The sequence below is a fragment of the Megascapheus bottae genome, unplaced genomic scaffold, assembly GCF_031878675.1.
Source record: "Megascapheus bottae isolate mThoBot1 unplaced genomic scaffold, mThoBot2.hap1 HAP1_SCAFFOLD_91, whole genome shotgun sequence".
In the NCBI taxonomy this organism is placed as follows: domain Eukaryota; kingdom Metazoa; phylum Chordata; class Mammalia; order Rodentia; family Geomyidae; genus Megascapheus; species Megascapheus bottae.
Genome location: NW_028327688.1, coordinates 530,984 through 546,032, shown reverse-complemented (window position 1 = coordinate 546,032; position 15,049 = coordinate 530,984). Strand labels below are relative to the sequence as shown.

The 15,049-nt window shown below is 38.9% G+C and overlaps 1 pseudogene; it reads right to left on the bottom strand.

The window, feature by feature from the left end:
- LOC150039514 (piezo-type mechanosensitive ion channel component 2-like) overlaps window positions 1-15,049 on the bottom strand; it is a 157,201-nt pseudogene that overhangs the window by 48,538 nt on the left and 93,614 nt on the right.

Sequence of the window (15,049 nt, the reverse complement as noted above, 5' to 3'; positions counted from 1 at the left end):
ACACACAGGAGCATAAAGATGGAAAGTTTTTAGAAGAAACTCTTTTGGAGTTTTCAGAGGATAAGTATCTGATAAAATTAGAAGCAGAGTTATATATGTTATTTTTTTATTTTCAATAATTAAGTGACTAGTTCAGGAAGCTGAATAACTTCTATTGTGCATCAATCAGATGAATCAACAGTTTTTTTTAACACTTTATTCCAAGGTGCATGGATATTAGGGCTATTGAGACTGTTCCTAGCTGAGCAATCTACAGTCAAGAAATACTGAACTCAAGACCTGGACAGTCAGTGCCAATTAGGGAAGATGGAGAGCAATCAGAAGCCAGGAAGGAGTTGGAACCAAGGAGTCTTTTATTAGGTTACTCATGTTTTTTTTTAACCAGCTTTCTGAGAAAAATTATTATGTTTTACTTATGAGAATTGATGCATGCAATCAGAGGTGACCCTTTAAAAATGAGTTGTAACTTACGCGAAACTATGAGAAGAGAAAGTAGATTTGGATCTGCATTTTTTCTTTCTATTTTTTCAGTAGTCTTTGAGGTCCAATAAGAAATCTGGCTTCTATGAAGTCTTTTTGGAAAGCTTTCCTAATATTTCACAATCTTAGAATTCCTTCACTGCATGATCTATAGAACAGAGAAAATGCAGATCCCGGGATGTTTTTCTAAAGTTCTACAGAGCAGAGAATTACACACTACATGTCAGTAAAATAAGAAATACCTTTGCAGCTCTGATTAAATATTGAAGAATAGTTTTGGGAAGTTTTATGACAGACTTTGGCAAGGCTAAAATGGCTGAGGCAAACTTCCCAATAGCTCTCTACAAAGAAGGACAAAGCAAGAGTAATTAGTAGAAAACAAAACCCCAAACACTAACAATTTAATATATGCTGTCTTATGAGTTTGTCTCTAATAATTAAGAGCAATGATATCCAAATGTGCCAGCCCTAGAAACTAGAATAAAATGTGTTCCACTTGTCAATTAGGAATAAGAAATGAAGTCAGTCATGGTATGTGATCCATACAGAATGAAGATGATCCAGATTCGTTTCTTTGCTGTTTGCTGAGAAGCGCTTACAACAAAACTCAATACAAGAAAAATAAACATGTTGGGTCAGTAGTATTTGGCAGGGCAGCTGCATACATGCACACAAACATGAAACATACACCAAGAAACACACAGGGAAGAGTAGAGCCAGGGAGGCGGTGTCGGGTCAAGGAGTTTCCAGGAAGCATCTAGTTCTCCATCGTCGTGGGGAAGGCATATGGGTGCAAGCTGTCTATTTACAAAGGCCCGGCCAGCAAGCTGATATTGATTTTAACCACCCCGTGGCTTGGTGAATTGGATTCTAGGTGTCCCGTACTCTTAAGAAATGGGAATGAACTGTTCTGGTGCGTGGCCCACTGGAAAGAGAAATATATCACAAGTTTTCATCTCCCACGTGATCTCTGTTGAGGAGCCTGGTCTTCAGTAAGCAAGGACTAAGGCTCCGTAACTCTGTTTAGCTGATCAACAAGAGCTGAGTTCTGCTGCAAAGCTCAGAAGTGCACTGAAATATTGCCTCAATACATTCTCAAATCTTCAGCACTATAAGTGAAACTGAATTTCATAATCAGCTCCTTCCCATATTGAATTGGGAAGTCAATTCAAAGAATTAAAAGCAAGGCCAAGGATATCTCTTCACCTACTCTTGCAACAACAACAAAACAAAGGGCACCTGGGGAACATATTTTACTGTGTAGGAACATGTTTTGATGACAGGGAATGAAGACTTGCCTGAACACTTGCAAATGCTGCAGTTTAATTAGAAATCAACAATCTCAGATGTCAATCTGCATCATCCGAGAGGCGGGACTTGTACATACATCAGATGTAACCATTAAAGGAGTTCCAGCTATCCAAGGTCATCACTTCCCCGACCCCACCATTACCTGGAACGCTGACTTCCTTGGAGGCTCCTCATCTTCCTTCTTTAATTCTTCCTCTTCTTCTTCTTCACTATCCGTCTCAAACAAATAATAATCTCCACTCCTGACCACTATGTGAAACAAAATATTTACTTATTTCTTGGAAGGGACAGGAGACAATGGGGGCTTATTAATGAAATGCCCCTTCAAGATGTGCAAATGGTCACCCAAAACAAAACAAGGACCACAGTAAGAGACATTAGATGGGAGGAAGGTACAGGAGATGACAAGAGCCTGTCCAGGTTAGGGCTGCCTGGTATGGATCTGACTGAGTACATAGAGTATGTGGCTTTGTTTGGGCCTAATAAGAAGAATGGAATTATCCACTCTGGGTTTTTTCCCCCCTTGGTTGGAAGTTCTACCTGGCTGAATCCACTGAACTGAGCAACAACCAGTTTTGTTACCGAGATGGGAAACTAATTGATAATGATTATTTCATAATTCCATGATTTGGATCATTTAGACCAGGCCAGAGTGAATGGAAGACCAGACATCTGTTATAGGTAAGCCAACTGGGTTGACTCAGGACCCAGATCAGTGCCACCAACCTTCTACTTCACTTTACACTTTGTAGACCTGGCTTCTCCACATCACATGTAAGACAACATATATGACAAGACGCTTGAGAGAGTTAAAACAACAACAACATCAACGACAACAACACCACCACGAGGAGAAAATGACTAGGTAACATTTAAAATGAAAATGGAAACAATGACAACAACAGAAATACTACCACCGTGTCAGCTGCTCTACCTATAGCTAGGGGACCAACAGGGATGGCAGAAATGGTCCACAGAGAATTAGCTCTGTCAGGATCCTGGTCAACAAGCCATACCCTGGAGCCTAAGGGAATTCAAGAAAGAATTCTACTGACCGTAAGCTTTAAAGCACAGTGTGCACTGTCTCTGCCTAGCCTCATGCTTTCCCTACAAGAAAATGGTGCCTGTGTCGAGTTGGGAGCAGAGAGAGTGGGGATTGTCCAGAGATTTAAAGATTCAAAAACCCCAATCACAATCAGTTTGCTAGGGATTATGTTTACTAGAGAAAGGATTCCCAGTATGTACATTTCTTATGCTACAAGAACTGTACCACCACTACAGGAAAACATTCATATTTTCAAATCATATTTGGGTTTCCAAAGCTGAGGCATCCATCTTTTAGGTGAGAAAATGTGATAGTTGAAGTAATCTTTTGGCCTTATGTCTCATAAGGTAATGGAAAACCTTGGCTTGTTTAAAATTAGTTGCTTGGCTGTCACTACACATGGTCAAAAGTCCAATGATTTTGCCCATGATTTCAGATGACTCAGAAGCCTCCATTTCATGAAGATACAGAGTGAATGAATTGGGCCTTATATCCTTGAACAGAAACACTGTAATTTGTTATTGTGATTCTGAAGAACAAACCAGGCCCAGAGTACTGGGTCCAGGCCTGAGGAAATAAATGCAATATAACATAAGGTAAGAATAAGCAAGAACAAATCAAAGTTGTAGCATTACATTTGACATAGAAGAAGGCCATGAAAGTAATGCCTTCATGTAAGCCAAGAGACTCACAGGAGAGTGACATGGACTACTGTCACATGGTCATTCAGGAGAAACACAGATTATCATAGGATGGAACATTTTACCCTCATTATAGACATCGAAATCAATCCATAGCTAAGTGTATTCAATCATACCTTCTTCTGTAGCCTTTATGCATATCCATGAGCTCAAGTGATTTTCACCTCAAGTACTGGCTTTTACCATTAAAAATATAAACAATTTGTCATACAACCAAGTGCTATTAGCACACTAAGACAAAAAGGAAATGTTCTTTTAAAGGTCTCATGACTTTTATAAAATATCATTATAACAAAGCTTAAAAATAAAGAGAATGCTTTCTCATGTTACATCTGCTGGTAGTAAATGGAAAGCTCCTCCAGGTTTGTTAGTTCATATGGAGGGCCAGCTGCTCACCCAGGAACACACACACACACACACACACACACACACACACACACACACACACACACACACACACACAGACGTGTATTGCATGGATGGAAATGTCATCACTGACTCCTTTAGTGGGGCATTAATTTTTAAATCTCACCACTTGCATCCTGAGAAACTTTGCCCTTTATTTCACATGATTAACGATAAAACAAGGCTTGTCATTAATTTAAGTAGTACAGAATTGATATGGGTATGGAAGGTATCATTGAATAGCAATAATGCAATCCCATGTGTGTACAAAGGTATGGAACTAGAGGCTTAGGTACCTGCAAACCATGCTAAAATCTTCACTACTGACCATGGCAACATGGTAACACCACTGACAGACTTATATTAATATTGCAACCATAATAGTCCTTAGTTTGAAAGCCCAACCCTGCCATTCAACAGATCAGAATAAGGGCTTTAAAAAAATTCTTCCAGATCTAAAGGTGAGTTCTGGAACCCATTAAAGACCATAAAAAGTAGAATATGTTTTTCTTTCTTGTGTTCTTCTCAAGCTTGTAAAAGAAAATGTAGTTTGCAGAGAAAATTTAACAGCACAGCTCAGAATGATTCCAAACCATGAATTACACACATTTCTGCATTATTGCACCATCAAGTACTGTAACAAGGCACATTTAGTTTTAATACCAGTCTTCATGAATTTGATATAATGAGGGTGAAATGAGTCATAAAATCTAACATTAATAACCTTCACAGGAAATTCTTTAAACTATTATCAACTTGTAAGGTGATTACCAAAGACCATATCCAATTTCTTTGAAAATACAATGTTTAGATGCAAAAAGGAGGGACAACCAAAGTGATTTACCTCAGCTGAAAAGACAAGCGTTCAATAGGACATGGTTTTGAAATGGATAGGTCTCACTAACTAGCAGAGGTATTTTAAAAACAGAAAAGTAAGCACAGTTTACTTGTGACTTGACAGGAACAGGCAGTTCTCTCAGTCTGTTACCATAATGGTAGCTGACTATTGTGCCAATAAACAGTAAATGGAAAAATTACACTTGTTTTCAACTTGTTAGTCTTTTGACCTGGGCAGAAAATTAAATAAAACTCTTTAGAACTCACTTTTCATCATAATGTTAAAATTCAATATTGAGGATTAAATTTTATTCTATCTAGATACACTAAGCCATATTTCAAATATTTTTTTCATTATCCTACTTGCTGATTGTGGAAAATGACTACTGGGAGAAGAGAGGTCCAAACCAGATCTAGGTGATACCAAAATTAGGTAAGGGAAACATTAGCACTGATTTGATTTTCTACTAATAGGGTCTTTCCCACCGCTGCATGAGGTCATGCGCTTTGGTGACCTTCCTTGTCTGATGAGACTAGCTAGCCACAATTACAGAGATGTGGCATATGATAAAAAAAAGACTGAAGACATGGCAAATAATTTTTAAAATAATGATTATTCAATATTCTAATATAGTTAAGGAGGGTTTACATTAATTTGGGTCATTCCATTACAAAGCCCTGGCCAACAGTGCCGATTTCTATGCTAAGCAGAACGAATATACCCAGTGAACTCTGTAGTTCATAGTTCATTTTTACAATCAGAAAGGAAATTCACTATATTCTATGTGGCTATCTGGTTATGATTTTCTGTTTTTTGTTGTGAATTGATCAATTCTGAGTGGCAGGTGGTTGTGAGGCTGTGCCACATGCTGGCTGTGTGGTGCAGTTTTATAGCCATTTTGAGACTGGACAGGAGGTGAAGTGAGAAGGTAAATGCTTTCATTGCGAGTCATCCCTCAACTCTATACTTAGTATACTGCCAAAACATAGAATACCAATAAAAATATAAGCTTTTGGAATGAGGGAACAGAAGACTCATGACATCTATATCCAGTTTTTTTTTTACTGGATTTCTAATCTCAGAATTTAATAAAGGCTTTTAATACATGAGAATTTTTACTTAAAATTCTTAATTTTTATTGTAATGTTTAGAGGGGTTATAGTTATATTCACCTGATAGTAGGTGCATTACTTCTCACGCATTGATACCCCTTCTCATGTTTTTGTCCCCATATGTCTAGTTTCTTAAAGAAAGGGTTACAGACTCTTTGAATGTAGTGATAAGTTTTCAATCAGTACTAGTGGAGCACAAACTCATTGTGATGATGATTGTGTGTGTGTGTGTGTGTGTGTGTGTGTGTGTGTGTGTGTGTGCGCGCGCGCACGTATGCTCTGGTCTTGAGCCCAGGGCCTGTAAACTGTCCATAAGCTTCTATTGCTCAATGTTAGCATTTGATTACTTGAGCGAGAGCTCTACTTCCAGATTTTTTTTGTGGAGGAAGTTTATTGGAGCTAAGAATCTCATGGACGTTCCTGCCCAGGCTGGCTTTGAACCATGATCCTCAGATTTCAGCCTTCTGACTTGCTAGGATTACAGGCATGGGTAAGTGGCACTTGGCTGCAAACTCATTCTTAGTTATTAAACAGATACCAGAAGAACTCTGGACCTCCAAATTAGAGAGCATTATAATCATTTCTTTGCTTTCCGAGCCTATAAATTGCATTCAAGAGTCTGTAAGCCTAAATGTTGAGCTTTCTTCAGCCAACTGTATTAGGTGGTTATTATTTTCTTATCTATTCGTATATTATCTCTAGAAGAATAGATCTATAGAGCCTATAGACCCATCGATGCTGCAATTTTCCTACACTCTTAATTCCCTGTCAAGTCACAAGGGTTAAACCATGCATAGGACACACAGGTCATGGGGAGAGCCTGAATTCTGGTCAAGGATATAAGGGTAGAGTCAGTGAGATTGGAAGAGTATTGAGAAACCTACTGGAAGCATGGTCAACCCAAGGCCGCCACCACTGCTTTTTTTTGCCCTTGGCTTTCTGTTTGTCTGCTTCTCCTAAAATAAAATATGTCCAAACATTAATTCTTATAAAGTGAGCAAACAAAATTTGAAACCACGTTTTAATAACTCAATTGTCAAATCTAGGTCAGTTGCGAAAGTACATCAGAGGTCAGGAAAAGAACTATATATACTAAGGCTGAAAAGTGTATGTGTATTTTCACAAATTATTTTACTGGCAAATGGTTCAGTAAAATAATTTATTAAAATGCATACATTGTAATGGCCAGAAAGTTCATGGTGATTATTTTAAGGCATGGTTGAAACAAGGTGATGAACAGATGCTATATATTGGAAATATATCATGCATTATTGTTTGATTCCCTTCAAACAGATAAACATGCAAGTTTTGATAAGATTAAAAAACTCATAAATCTTAAAGCTTGAGCTGAATAGACTAAATATCTAATTAGATGTAATAGATTATATTGCTATAAATATATACTTCATGACAGCTCTCACTGGAACAGGTAATAATTGATACTTTAGTTATCAATACTCAGGTGCCACATAGAATATGCATGCATATTTAATTTACATAAAATTTATAGAAACCAATGGCAGCCTACCTGGAATAGCTCCCCTCAATAAACACATTTCGCAAAACCATGCCAACTTCTTTAGCAGCATGTCTCTTATAAGATAAAGCTAAGGCTACTTGTAATATTATTCATTCATGACAGAGAAATGAAACAAATAGAAAGACCCCATCCACAGTGGGAAAGTAAAACTTGCAAAGTTAAAAATAAAATACATTGGTAAAATTGGCAAAAAGAAAAGTGCCTCAATATCATGCTTCTTGACCACATCAAGGTAATTGAACAGGAAGAAAATATCTCCACGTACTTTCATCATCTTCTTAAGAGAGTTTTTGGATGTCCTGGCCTTCCCCTGACTCCTGGGTTAAGCTCAGCATCCTCTCCTTACCCTTTTTGTACTTCTGTTGCCTGGCCTTGATGCGATCCATTCTATAAAATAAAGCGAAATTAGTAGTGCTGGGAACACATGCAGGTATTTTAGGGCCAATGGACATAAATAAATAAATAAAATCACAAACAATGTAGTCAACTTCAAGAATTGTGATGAGATTCATTATTAATAAGCAATGTGTGTTGTGTGTAATGCATATAACCATATATTGTATATTATATAATATATAGTATACAATAGATACTATATACTGTATAGTATTATATAATATATATTACATATTAACTACCTACATATTACACATATACAATACATAGTATATACATTATATATATTACATGTAATTCATGTGGCTACTTCATGCTTCACAGATGCTAGACTCAGGATGACCCATAAAGGTTAAGGTTTAGCATAGAATTTTTTTGGCCAGTCCTGGGGTCTGAACTCAGGGCCTGAGCACTATTCTTGAGCTTTCTCAAGGCTAGTGCTGTGCCGCTTGAGCAGCAGCACTACTTCTAGCTTTTTCTGTGTATGTGGTACTGAGAAAGGGAACCCTGGGCTTCATGTAAGCACTCTACCACTAGGCCACGCTCCTGGCCTGGCCTGTGTATTCACCCTTTGTATCACAGCCAGTGTGAACATACCATATCAGGAAGGACAAGTTATTTATTTCTCAAGTTTTGAATTTTTAAACAACAAGTGGAAAAATTCATCAGGATGCATTACTTCTATTATGAGAAGTGAGAAACACCATCTAAATGTGGGTTGAAATTTGTTATAACAACTGTTGCACCATAATGCATTCGCATTATTTTTTGGCGCATTACTTGCACCTTTGTGAAAAAATCATGCTATGGAATGATTTAATTTATACAAGGATATATCTTTGGTTATGAGAAGGAAAGTGAGATATGAGTTCAGCATGATATGGAGCTATTCTTGTAAACTAAAAGAACATTCCTGCTGAGCTGATTATTGAGCACTTCCATTTTCTTGGCCATCCACTTCTGTAGCCACCAACTTTCAGACCTGCCCCCAAACAAATAAGTGGTACCACTCTTTAGAAGTTCCATTCATTATTGAAAATTTTATCCGGAGAACATTCTTTTCAACAGAATTCTTGACTCTCCTGAAAGGGTCAGACTATCTATCCTTTGAGCTGTTCAGAAGGGTACAGTGGGAAGAGTGTTTGCATCAAATTCAGGGAAAGATGAGTCTCACTTCTAGAAACTTCTCTAGTTAGCATGGACTCTTAAATGGGCCAATATCAGGTTGCCCATTGGTTATGATTTCAACAGATGATTCCAAAGCTGACCCCACTTCACTTTCTCAATTCACAGCTGCAATGAACACTGCAGTGCTTGGCACTGGGGAAGACCCTGATTCATTCATTAGCTAGTTAATCTTTTTTTTGTTTTTAATTCAGAAAAGTAGAACTATGAGACCTAATTTATGAGACTTTAAATGGCCTGTTCAGGGATCTTAAGTTAAACAACTGTAACAGGTCTTTTTCAAGGTGTTCACTTTTCCATCTTGGAGCGAGCCATATTTCTGTTCCTTTACAGCCTAGCAGGTATCAGTGATTTTCTCTGACAGAGGAGTGAGTATATGGAACATTGACACAAGTAGATTTTTCATGGATTTGAAAAACCTGAGACTCAGCTGATAGTTGTACATAATGGAAAAGTGAAGAATGAGAGAGAATCAAGACGTCCTTACTGTCTCTTCAGCTGATCCATAGACTTTTTCTCTTCCTCAATTCTTGCTTTCACGATTGTGGCCTGAAAGAGTTCAGCCCCTCTATAAAGGGAGACAGAAGACAAAACGAGTTAGTATTCCTGCCTTTTCTATTTTACTCTGAAAATGATCACTTATGGGTTAGAAGGCCTGGCTTCCCATTGTTGTTGGCTGACTGAAGTTTCCTGGCTGGAGGTTACCAACCCCCTTCTAGAAGCCTTTTCCTGGTAGATAAACAAGAAAATGTTCCTGGGAGCAAGTGAGCTGCTCACTAGTCTGGGAGATCAGTGAAGAGAAAATAGTATTTTCCAAAGAGCAGTCAGTCTCTTTGAAGGCATGCCAGAAACCATGCCTAAGCATTATACACTTGACCTTGTAAGAGTGGTACCACAAGTAGGATTGCTGGGTCAGATGATTGTTCTATTTTGAGCTTTTTGAGAAACCTCCATACTGTTCTCCATAAAGCTGACATTAATTTACATTCCCACCAACTGTACATAAGGATCCACTTCTCACTCTATCCTTATCACTATATATAACATATATATATATATAATTATTTTTTTAATCTCTAAACTAGTGCTAATTTTTTTGTAGCGATTCCATGGTTTTTATGATTCTTCTTGTAAACTTAATTTTATTGTCAGGGTGATGTACAAAGGGGTTACAGTTACATACGTAAGTTAGTGAGTACACTTCTTCTCAAACACTATTTTTTCTCTTATGTTTTGCTCCCATTTTCCCTCCCCAACAATAAAATTATTCACAATATATACTTTTACATAAAGTAGATTATATATAAATTGTTAATTTGAATTATATATATGTTTATATTGTGGTGTCCATTCTAATGAGGTAAAGTGAAATAACTCTGGTTTGATTTGCATTTTGTTGATTATCAGTGATGGTTAGTATTTCTTTATATACTTGTTGGATAACGTTTTTCCTTTCCTTTCCTTTCCTCCCTCCCTCCCTCCCTCCCTCCCTCCCTCCCTCCCTCCTTCTTTTTCTATTCCTCCCTTGCCTCTTTTCTCTCTCCCTTGCTCCCTCCCTTTCCTTTCTCCTTCCCTCCCACCTGCCCTCTCTACTTTTCTCCCTTCCAAACTAAGGTTTTGTGCATGTACTCTAAGTTACACCACAGCCACCATTTGTATATTTTCATTTGAGAAATTCCTGTTACTGCTGGAGGCCAGCATGGACTGCTTCCCGTGAGGAGTGTGTATATAGGGACTCAATTATACTTATGTACCACTTACACATGTCCTAAGTTTTGATAAAGTGTCACATTGTACTACCATGTCTATCTGAGATCCCCAAAGTCTTATTTGTAATTTTTTTTGCCCTGATTTTCCTAGAAGAAGTTTCTTAATTTCCCGTGGGCTTTCCCAACAAGTTAAAACAGAAAAATATAGGGAAGCATTCCTTTTTGTATGTTTCCTAAGAAAATCAACCATGGAATCCCATCGTGCCCGACCAACCTGGAGGCCAGGATCTGAGAGGCTTTGATGTCTGCTACAACGTGCAGGAAATAGTAGCTCATGAAGACTCGCCTCTGCAGCAGAAGGAAGGCAAAGCAGATGCTGTCCCAGATAATCCCCGCCTCTCCACTGGGCAACTTGCAGGACGAGTCCTCGTTAGCTGTGGGAGTGCAGCAGGGGCAATACAGAAATTAACTCCACTCCCACCGCTAATGTGGAAATCTGTGCTTTCCACAGTCCTACGAGTCACGCAGGCACAAGAGCAGCACTCTGCTATCTGGTCTCCCCACGAGCATTTGAGCTCCAATGTCCACATGGACTCACAAGGTGACCCCATCGTGAGCTCTTGACCCTGAGGCACAAGGAAGCCCCCGGAACATTTCTTTCTTCAGGAATCTCCAAAAAGGTTCATGGAAAAATAATGTCCTAATGATAGAGGAAATGCACTGACACAAAAGACAATATCTATTCTAGGACAGAGTTCTCTACCCAACCTGACACTGAGTACAGGATGGGGTGATTGAAGGAGGGATGGCAGGTAGCACATTTTGTCAGGTGGATGGCTTGTGTGCAGTCTGATTCAGCCTGACTGGACACCATTGTTCAGAAGAATGTCATGTTGGCATGCACATGAGCATCTGCACACCACAACAGACCATGTGTGATGTATCCTGGGTGTTCGGTGCAAGAAGCAGATGGCAGAAAGAAGTCAATTCCAGGAACCTCTGGGGGTCCTTCCAATGATTTTTCTAAATATGAAGAAGCTCCCTGAGATTCAACAGGAAAGAAGGCCTGGAAGTCTGACTTACTTTGAGGGCCCAAGATATTTCTCGATTTTTACCTCTACATCTCTTTCATCTATATTTGTATGTATGTATGCATGTATATATGTATGAATGTATGCATATATGTATGTATGTGCTATGTACTTACCATCTACCTGTTCTTGAGTCATGAGTCACATCTCCAGCCCATTTGTTTGTTTTTGAGATTAAGTTCTTGCTCACTTCCAATTCTCCATTCCCCTGTCTCTGCCTCTTAAGTAGCTGGGATTTGTAGGCATTTTCCACCATGTCTGTTTTCAAAGTTCTAACTGAAACAACTGTAATTTTGGATAGACATCTGGAATGCTTACTAACCACATCTCAGAAAGCATATGGAGTTACTACTGCATTGCATCCAATCCCCAAATCCTTTGGGGCTTTGGGAGTTTCTAGAAAATGGTCCAGGGACTCTGGGAATGGGGGCTCCTCATACTATGAACAGTCTGTACACAATGCATTGCAGTTCTATAGCTTTTATTTAGGGAGAAATTGAGCTCCGATTTCACATCTTTAATGAATGTACTTAGGCCCTGTTTTTAAAATGAGAACATCTCTGCCTCGCATACTTACGCATTTTATAGCCTTTGACTGTACAGGCCAGGCTAAAGGCTTGGATCAACCAGCAACAATTTTGTACCAGTGTCCCAATGTATCCACATGCTCCTATCTGAAAAACAAATGGGGAGGTCAATTCTCCATCACGGGATCCAAAAAGAAAGTTTGGTTTCTTCTGACCCCAGCATGTGCAGGAATTGACAAAGACCCAGTGACAATGATTACAGAGGGCTGTCCATACCTAAACTAAAAAGTCCAGTTACCATGGAGGCTTACTTTAGCTGCTCAGAGAGCAATGTAAATTCTAGAAATTATACCTAATGAATGAAAGGAAGGTCTCCAATGTGATGCCTCTGCAAAAACACTTCTTTTCAAGGAAGAAATTCTCAGCTATTTTGGAAGAAACAAACTCTGAGAATGGATACTCATTGAAATCTAGGACTCTGATTTTGGTACACTTCCTTTCTCACAGGTCTAACAATTAAATCTATGCTGTCCCTCAAGGAGAGCATTCCAGACCTAAGCTGCAGGGTGGAGTTGAAGGAAGGAATGGTAAGCAGGGCTTGGCTTTTGTACCTGTTGGCTGTTTCTGGGATTCAACCAACCTTGGCTAGCAAATATGTGAAAAATCACTGATGGCTCCTTATTGAATCTGCGAAGGTTTCTGTTTGTCATTATTCCTTAAATAATGTAGACAAACAACTACTTGCATATCATTCATGGGTGTCCAAGAAGGACATGGGTGTCTAGTCTTCAGGGGAGACCAAGGAAGTCTTTTGGGGCTTATTTGGCTAATTCTATGGATAAAGGAATCTTTTATTGTTATTACTGTTGCTGATGATGACTAGTAAATATCTGTTTTAAAAAATGAATGTATCAAGACAGTTATGTTAAGTTCCCTGGGAGGTGAATTTTAAATAAGCATTAACTACTGCTGGCCAACACATACAGGTGATGATGATTCACTGTGTGTATAGCTGGGATCCTGTGAGTACTAATCCGTAGACCTCGCTCCTAAAGTGGAGGCTATTTAGCCAGGAATCCCAGACATATTCGTGTGCTACCAAGCTTTTGTTCCTTGTAAGTATCAACTTAAAAGATGGGTTCCAGCCAGGATCAGGTGGCTCATATCTGTAATGCGAGCTCATCAGGAGGCAGAGATCTGATGATGGCCATTCAAAGCCAGAGTAGTCAGAACAGTCTGTGAGACATTTATCTCCAACTGATTTTGCCCTCAATTGATTTGTTTGGCCTTATAGTGAATATCTTTGCTTGATTTGAGTGTTCACTGGTTTTTGACTGACTTTGATTGTGTTCACATCTGATTTGTTTTCTACTTTGTTATGCACCTGTGTAGGTTTTGGCCATGGAAACCATGTATTAGTTCAACACAGTTAGGCAGGGATTTGAGATTGGAGAGCCTGTAGTATCCACTAGTGCTACAATACAAACTCCAAAGTTGGGCTTTTACATGGGGGGCTTCTGTGTTCTCAGGACTGGATCCATCATACAACAAGGTGAGATCTAGGCTAACTTTTATATTTGTTTTGTTCTTAAAATGTGGCAATCGTTCTTACAGATGATTTTATTGCCATAATTTTGTTTTTGCCAGTCCTGGGGCTTGAACTCAGGAGCACTGTCCTTGGGCTTTCTCAAGGCTAAAACTCTACCACTTGAGCCACTTCTGGCTTTTTCTATGTATGTGCAACTGAGGAATCAAACCCTGGTCTTTGTGCATGCTAGGTAAGCACTCCACAACTAGGCCAAATTCCCAACCTCTATTGCCATAATTTTAAAACAGATGTATCTTCCTCTTTAGAAAGTTGGTTCCTTAAGGGTTACAAACTGAGTCCTATTTATCTCTAGCTCTTCACTCAGCAAAGAAGACTATGACAATGGACAGATGAACAAATAGGTGGATGGATGGGTTAGCTTAAACCCCTCATCACGAGCTTGGCTCCAGCGTGGAATGGCTTGTTTTCCTGTCTATACCTTCTTTTTCAATTCTCAATACTTTCCAAGTGTAAATTAATGTGAATGGGGTAAAGTGCTGACCTGCCCAAAGCCGCCTCTACCATCAACTAGACAATTCATCTTTCAACAGACGCGAGGCAAAATAAATTATTCAAGTATTTATGACTGCATATGCTTGGCCCTCCTAGACCTCTAAACACAATGCTATACATTATATATCATCTCCCAACTCAAGTCTGCAATAGCTTTTTGCAATTGAATGGTGGATGATCTCATCCCTAAATCCCTAAGTGGGAAAGAAGCAGTGGATCATTACATAATTGCTTTTCTAACTCAGTACCAGTTCCAGCTGTAAGAACCAGGCACAGAGTTGAGAAGCAGCTGAAGCAGCATGAACTCCCTCTGCCTGAGCCATGCTAGAATCAGGATATGAAGGCAGAAGAAGACGGAGCTACGAATACACTTGCTATTGATAGATGGCTTGACTTGGCATGTTTTTTCTTAGGTTTTGCTACTCTTCCATGAGACTGTAGGAACTGACAGTGCCTTTAACTTTGTATCCAGGGTTCTGGATAAGAATATTCTGGGTAAATATTTCAAGGAAAACTAGTTTTGTACTAGAAGGAGACTTTGTCAAAAGAAAAGAAATTAAGGCCCAGATTTAGCAAACTGGCTAGCTTTCATATCTCTTTGGTCCCAC